A 7,643-nucleotide genomic window follows, 5' to 3' on the forward strand; every position below is an offset into this window, starting at 1 on the left:
GACCCTGTCTAAGAGTACATTTTCCATAATTAAGCGGAGTTGATTGAGCGCCTAGAAATAGGGTGACAAGATTTTGCTGGATTAGGGTGAAACCTAATAAGGGGATCCATAGATCGAGTTAATGCAACCCTAGAGTGTTAATTAGAAAAGTCTCTGTTATTCAATCTAGAGATTAGATGTTATTAGTCTTGAATAGGGATAATAACATAACTTAGGGATCTCTACAGAACAAGTTGAATGAATAAATCGTTCGATTGGGAGCCAGAATAACAAGTAAAGTCTAGGTGGATTTTTCCTTAGGTATTGTCTCAAGTCAATCGATTTTCCCAAAAGCAATTCCCTAATTCTTTTCTCTACGCGTTCTTAGTTTAAATAATTAGTTAATTAAAACAAACCCCTTTTATTCTTAGGCTAGATAATAAAAAGTTAGTTATTACTAGTACTTTTGGTTCCCTTAGGTACGATATCCCGGTCTTGCCATTACTATACTATTGTTCGATAGGTGCGCTTGCCTTTTCGTCGTGATAATAGTTAGTCTAGGTTTGATCTTCATTATAAATATTTATTACTTGTTACGAATCACATGATCAAGTTTTTGGCGTCGTTTCCAAGGAGCTGAAATATTAGGAACACTAAATTTTTATTACTTTAGCCATTTATTTTTCTTGCAATTTTATTTTATTATTTATTAATTTACTTTTTGTCTCTTGGCAGGTTTTTTATAGTTTATGACTAGAAAAAACCCGTCAGGACCATTACTCTTTGATGAAGAAATCGATCGTACGATTCGAAAAAATCAAAGAGAAATAAGGCGTAGTTTACGCTACATGGAGAACGAGCAAGAAGACGATACTCAAACCCCAACCGAAGAGATGGCCGAAAACCCAGGCGATCAGCTGCCTCCTGCAATTGCAGCTAATCGAAATCTCGCTCCAAGTACTATGTATAACTATGCTAAACCTTCTCTAATAGGAACTGAGTCTAGTATAGTTAGACCTGCTATTGCTGCGAATAATTTCGAACTAAAACCTAACACAATTCAGATGATACAGCAGTTTGTTCAGTTTGATGGTTTGCAGGATGAGGATCCCAACACGCATTTGGCGAATTTTCTTGAATTTTGAGATACATTTAAAATCAATGGCATTTCTAATGATGCCATTTGTCTTCGGTTATTTCCCTTTTCACTGAGAAACAAAGCTAAACAGTGGTTGAACTCGTTACCATGAGGTTCTATCACTACTTGAGAACAAATGACTAAGAAGTTTTTACTAAAATATTTTTCGCTGGCTAAAATGGCTAAATTGCGTAATGATATCTCTTCTTTTGTGCAGATGGATTTAGAAACACATTATGATGCATGGGAGAGATACAAGGACTTACTGAGAAGGTTCCCTCACCATGGGTTACCGCTTTGGCTGCAAGTTCAAACGTTCTACAATGGTGTGAACCCCTCGACAAGACAAACAGTTGACGCAGCTGCTAGCAGAACCATTAACAATAAAACACCGGAAGATGCCTATGAATTCATAGAGGAGATGTCACTGAACAACTATTAGTGGCAAGTTATGAGGACAAAGCCAACGAAAACAGCCGGCGTATATAACATCGATTTAGTCACCATGCTCTCTAATCAGGTAGAACCTCTCAATAAAATGATTGATAGTTTTCTTGGTTCTACGTAGGTACATCCAGTAATAAGGTGTGACTCAAGCAGAGGAGGTGTACATACAGAATACCAATCCTTCCATCCTACAACTGAAGAGGAACAAGTCAACTATATGGGTAATAATAACTTTAGATCTCAAAATAACCCATACAGTAATACTTATAACGCAGGTTGGAGGAACCACCCAAATTTCTCCTAGGGTGGTCAAGGAAATCAAAAGCCACAAAATCCTCAGGGTTTTCAACAGCCACTTTATCAACAGGAGAAAAAAACCAAACCTTGAAGAGATGCTTTCTAAATTCATCTTGGTGTCAGAAACTCATTTTTACAATATCGAGACAACACTTAGGAATCAACAAGCATCGATCCAAGGACTCAAAACTCAAATAGGCTAGCTATCCAAACTAATCTCCAAATGACCACAAGGTAGCCTACCAAATAATACTGAACCTAATCCGAGGGAACACCTCAATGCAATTAGCACTCAAGATAAGGAAGGATTCATTGCACCTGAGCCAGAAATACAGTAAGACAATGCAATAAACAAAGGACGAGAAGAGGTAAACAATAATGATCCCAAACAGGTAAGTACAACTCATGAACCTCGTGTGCCATATCCTGAAGCAATGACGAAAGACAGAATAGAAGAACAATTCGGTAAGTTTGTCAAACTCTTAAAGAAATTACATATTAACTTACCCTTTATTGAAGTTCTTTCCCAGATGCCCAACTTAACAAAATTCTTAAAGGAACTTCTAAGCAATAAAAGGAAATTAGACACTACATCACATGTGGAACTCAATGCAGTCTGCTCAGCTATTTTAAAGAATGAGCTACCTAACAAATTGAAAGATCCAGGGAGTTTTACAATTCCTTGCTAATTGGTAGTCTATCTGTGAATAATGCTTTAGCTATTTAGGGGAAAGTATAAATGTTATGCCATATAAAATGTTTAAACGACTAGGTCTCAGTAAACCCAAACAGACTAGGATGAGCATACAATTGGCTGACAAAATAGTTAGATTTCCTAAGGGTATTATTGAAGACATTCTTGTTAAAATTGATAAATTTATTTACCCAGTAGACTTTGTTGTCTTAGATATGGATGAGGATAACGAGGTACCTTTAATTTTAGGATTACCATTTTTAGCAACTGCCAGAACCATTATTAATGTAGGCACAGGAGAGCTAACACTTTGTGTAGGTGACGATGCAGTAACACTCCAAGCACGCGACTCAGTAAAAACCTCTAAGACTCAAGATAATGCTATAAAAACTGTCGATGATAAAACTAATATTCAATCGTCCTTGCAGGAACTTCTTCGAACCAAGACAACAGAGGCAGTGCGCTACTATCACAAAGAGAACAAAGACGTCCATGAAGAATGAAGACTACGGATAGAGGAGCTAGACGAATGGTGAGAACACAAACCGAGAACACATGATAAACCGAAACTACGCAAAAAAAAGCATGATACCTCTCCTAATCAACTTAAGGTTGGCGATACAGTCTTACTAGATGTCGTTGATCCTCACATTGTCACTACCACACCAAATGAGGAAATCCCTCTTACGGTACTCAGTATTTTCCCATTCGGTACGGTTGAGGTGAGTCATCCCAAATTCGACACTTTTAAGGTAAACAACACCCGTTTAAAACCTTATTTTAAATTGACAATAGGAATGAGGAGTATGAACTCCTCGAACCACCATGATCATTCAACAGAGAGGTAAGTCGAGCTTAGACTATAAATAAGCGCTTCTCGGGAGGCAACCCGAGTACTAACCTTTTTAAATTATTTTAAATTCAAGTTTTAAAGATTTAGGTCACTAACAGAGTATTTGAAGCACAGGTTCCCAGCACCGCACTGCCGGTACCACGACTGTGCTTAAGGTCGTGTTTCCAACACGGAGGGTAACACGACCGTTCGATACGGTCGTGTGAAACCAGGGTAAATGATTTCCCCAAAACACGGGGTGCGATAAATCCCCACGACCGTGCGACATAGTCGTGGGTGAACTTGATAGGAGAACACGGGCGTAGGAATGAAAACCCACAGGCATGCCAGGGACAAGGCTCGATTCTATTTTTTCTAAACGGGCGTGAGACATGCCCGTGCCGTTAAGCCGTGGATAACAATACACGGGCGTGCTACCATAACACACGGGCATGGGAGAAGCGAACAAAGCTAGGCACGGCCGTGCGATATGGCCGTGTACCACACACGCCCAAGACACACGGGCGTGGGAGAATAATCAATCACAACCTAAAATTGCAAAATTTGAAACACACGGGCTCACCCTCATTAGTACACGGGCGTAGCCCTAGGCCATGTGGCCCTCCCGTCTTTAAGCAAATCACTGTTCATTTTCTTCTTCCTTTCCAAAGCCCAAGCTGAAATCTCCCCTTCTCCACTCCCTCATCCCTATTTTTAGCCACCACTACCCTCTCGTCCAGCTCATGTGGCAGCTTCATATGCTAACATCTCTAAGCATCTTACCCGACTCAAGCTTTAGTGTTTTCAACAATTTGACAACATTGATGTTACTCTACGGCAGAGTTGTTAGCACCTCCACATCTCATCGCCAGTCCTGCCTCGTGAACCATCCAGCGATGAAGATGTTCAGAAATATTTATTTGTTATTTTCTATTTTTACTTATCATTGAAACTATTTCTATTATTTTTATTAGATTTTAGAATTTTATTTTTATTCTTTATTTCGGTTATTTTTTTCAAATCCTTATACTTCCTAATATCTCCTAAAAGTTCCTGATTTTATCACAGTTATATAGAACTCCTAAGCTCATCATCACATAGGAACTACAACTCCACTGAGGAAGGTTCTCCACGACTGCCATGTCCTGCTCAACCACGACCATAGCTACCACTAGATATAATATTCTTTTGGCGCAGGACTTATGGCCTAATGAACCTCTACGACTACCGGAGTATCCTCCTCCACTCTCAAACCGGTTACTCTCTAAAACTCTAAGTTTGAGGAATTCATCATACAGGAAGTTTTACTTCTCTCCTTATCTTATTTTTATTCTCTAACATCTATCTTTGTACATCTTAAGTGTGGGGGTATTCATTAATAATCACCTTGTTCTCATGAAAAACTCTCATATCATATTTAGGATAAATTTTAATTGATTTACGATTATGATTGATATATCTTGAATTAAAACATAGGGATTTATGCATTGGTTATTTAAACTTTAAGACATTAGAGAATCAATCATGATAAGTTGATTTTTAAGAAATTAAAATTATAGGCTGTTTCCCCAAGTCTAGGTATTCTTTGAATTAGAATTCACGAGTCTAAACATCAAAAAGCCATAATTGTTGTGAGATTTTTTAGCGTTTTGAGCATCTATTCATCCTTTCATGCTCACTTTTATTATTGCTTTGAGTGCGTCAGTATTGAACTGTTATTCTAGAACTTGCTTGATTATGCATGTCGAGACCACACCATTTGATTTGATATATCAAAATGATTAAGGCACTTAGGATTAACCCACTCATGCCATGAAAAGCCTACCTCCACGATTAACCCCTAGTAAACCCCCTTGAGCCTGACAAGCCATTCATTGTATTACCCTTAATATTAACCATTAACCCATTATTGTTGAAATCCCCCAAATTAATTTGATCCCTATTTTTGTCGAGATCTGAGTTGGAAAAGTTGTTTAGCTATGTTTTTCTTATTTATTTAACTTGTTCTTAAAAAAAACTATGTATACATATTAGTAATTTCATATTCTGAGAGAAGCTCTGTTGTACGCAAGTGAAGATTAACTCTGTTTCTAGTTAGGCAACTTTTCAATTCAATCTCGATTCTAACCCTTTCTTTCAGCTTGTGACCAAACCTCCTAACCAAGCCTCATTACAACCCTCTAAAGACCTTTTGATTGATGTATCATCTTAAAATTAAAGTGGTGGAGATTTGATTTTCATGCAAGCCTATGGTAATGACTTTCCATTATTGACTATTGAGTGCTTCCTTTATTGTCCTTAAAACACCTCGAGTGATTTGAGTGAATCTTTAGTGAGGATGTAAAACTCTGTGATATTCTGAATTAAAGGTAATTACTTAGATGAAGGAAGACACTTATATTTTCGGGATAAAATGCTCAACTTGGAATGATTGAAACTTTTATGTTCTTTTAGTTAAATTCTCAATGTATGATTACCTATGGATTAATTTGAGATATTATTGATAGAGATTATAAGTTGAGAAGGATTTATTCTGATTATGAATTGAGAATTTTGCTTGAGGGCAAGCAAATGCTTAAGTGTGGGGGTATTTGATAAACCGTAAATTATACATATTTTTACCCCATGCTTAATGCATTTTATAGATGATTTCTCATTAGAATTGGTGAATTCGATGCTTCTAATGCTTTAATTTCATTTTTTGTACTCAGGAGAGCACCAAGAGTCAAAAGGACCCAAAAATGAGCTAAAAAGGGACAAAACGGACCAAATCAAGAAGATGACATGGCCTAAGCCTTGCCACACGGACAGCTCACACGCCTGTGTCTTTCGAGGGTGTTGACCAAGGCTTTCACGATTCACACGGCTTGGCCATTGATCCACACGATCGTGTGCAATTTAACGGATGGAACACGGCCTGGTAATCACGTCACACGGCCGTAGCACACGAACGTGTCCCTGTTGAGCCCAAGTTAAGTCCAATTCGGAAAAGGCCACTTTGGAGGGTTTTTAGGCATTCCAAAGCCTATAAATATGCACTAGAGGAGGAGAAAAGAGGAGACGGAGAAGAGGGGTAAGGAATTACCCCAAGGAAGCCGATTGATCCATCTGAGAAGCCGAATTCATCATCAAGACTGAAGATCTCTCCTCAATTCCCCTTTAGGAGTTTTGGGTTTTCTTTATGTTTTGTATTCTTTATTCTTCTAAGATGTTTTTTTAGTTAGTTATGAACTAAATCCCCTAAATACCTAAAGGGAATGAAACCTAAGACGAATCATGTTATTATTTTCTGAATCGTATGATAAATATTTAACTTGTTCTTAATTATGTGTTCTTAATTCTTGTTTTGATATCCCAGGATATTGATTCAAGACACGCTCTTATTCAGAAGAGGAATAGACCCTGTCTAAGAGTACATTTTCCATAATTAAGCAGAGTTGATTGCGCGCCTAGAAATAGGGTGACAATATTTTGCTGGATTAGGGTGAAACCTAATAAGGGGATCCATAGATCGAGTTAATGCAACCCTAGAGTGTTAATTAGAAAAGTCTCTGTTATTCAATCTAGGGATTAGATGTTATTAGTCTTGAATAAGGATAATAACATAACTTAGGGATCTCTACGGAACAAGTTGAATGAATAAATCGTTCAATTCGGAGCCAGAATAACAAGTAAAGTCTAGGTGGATTTTTCCTTAGGTATTGTCTCAAGTCAATCGATTTTCCCAAAAGAAATTCCCCAATTCTTTTCTCTATGCGTTCTTAGTTTAAATAATTAGTTAATTAAAACAAACCCCTTTTATTCTTAGGCTAAATAATAAAAAGATAGTTATTACTAGTACTTTTGGTTCCATTGGGTACGATATCCCGGTCTTGCCATTACTATACTATTGTTCGATAGGTGCGCTTGCCTTTTCATCATGATAATAGTTAGTCTAGGTTTGATCTTCATTTTAAATCTTTATTACTTGTTACGAATCATGCGATCAGTTGCAATGAAAGTGTGTGCCCTCATCACTAATCAATGTCTTTGGTATGCCAAAGCGGGTGAGTATATGCTTATGAAAAAATTTATGTCTTTGCATCATCCTTTGGGACTGCAATAGCTTCAACCTACTTTGAGACATAGTCAACAGCTACTAATATATAAAGATTTCCAAATGAGTTTAGAAATGGTCCCATAAAGGCCATTCCCTAAACATCAAATAATTTAACCTCCATAATTGGCTACTGTCACATTTTATTACGTCGGATATA

General features: G+C 37.4%; 1 non-coding gene across 1 annotated transcript; it reads right to left on the reverse strand.

The window, feature by feature from the left end:
• Positions 1-1,301: 1,301 nt before the first annotated feature.
• On the reverse strand, positions 1,302-1,408 carry LOC121207752 (small nucleolar RNA R71). Its single transcript, XR_005902864.1, has one exon. It is a non-coding gene; the product is annotated as a small nucleolar RNA R71 (small nucleolar RNA).
• Between the last annotated feature and the right edge of the window lie 6,235 nt (positions 1,409-7,643).

The sequence above is a fragment of the Gossypium hirsutum genome, chromosome A01, assembly GCF_007990345.1.
Source record: "Gossypium hirsutum isolate 1008001.06 chromosome A01, Gossypium_hirsutum_v2.1, whole genome shotgun sequence".
NCBI lineage: Eukaryota > Viridiplantae > Streptophyta > Magnoliopsida > Malvales > Malvaceae > Gossypium > Gossypium hirsutum.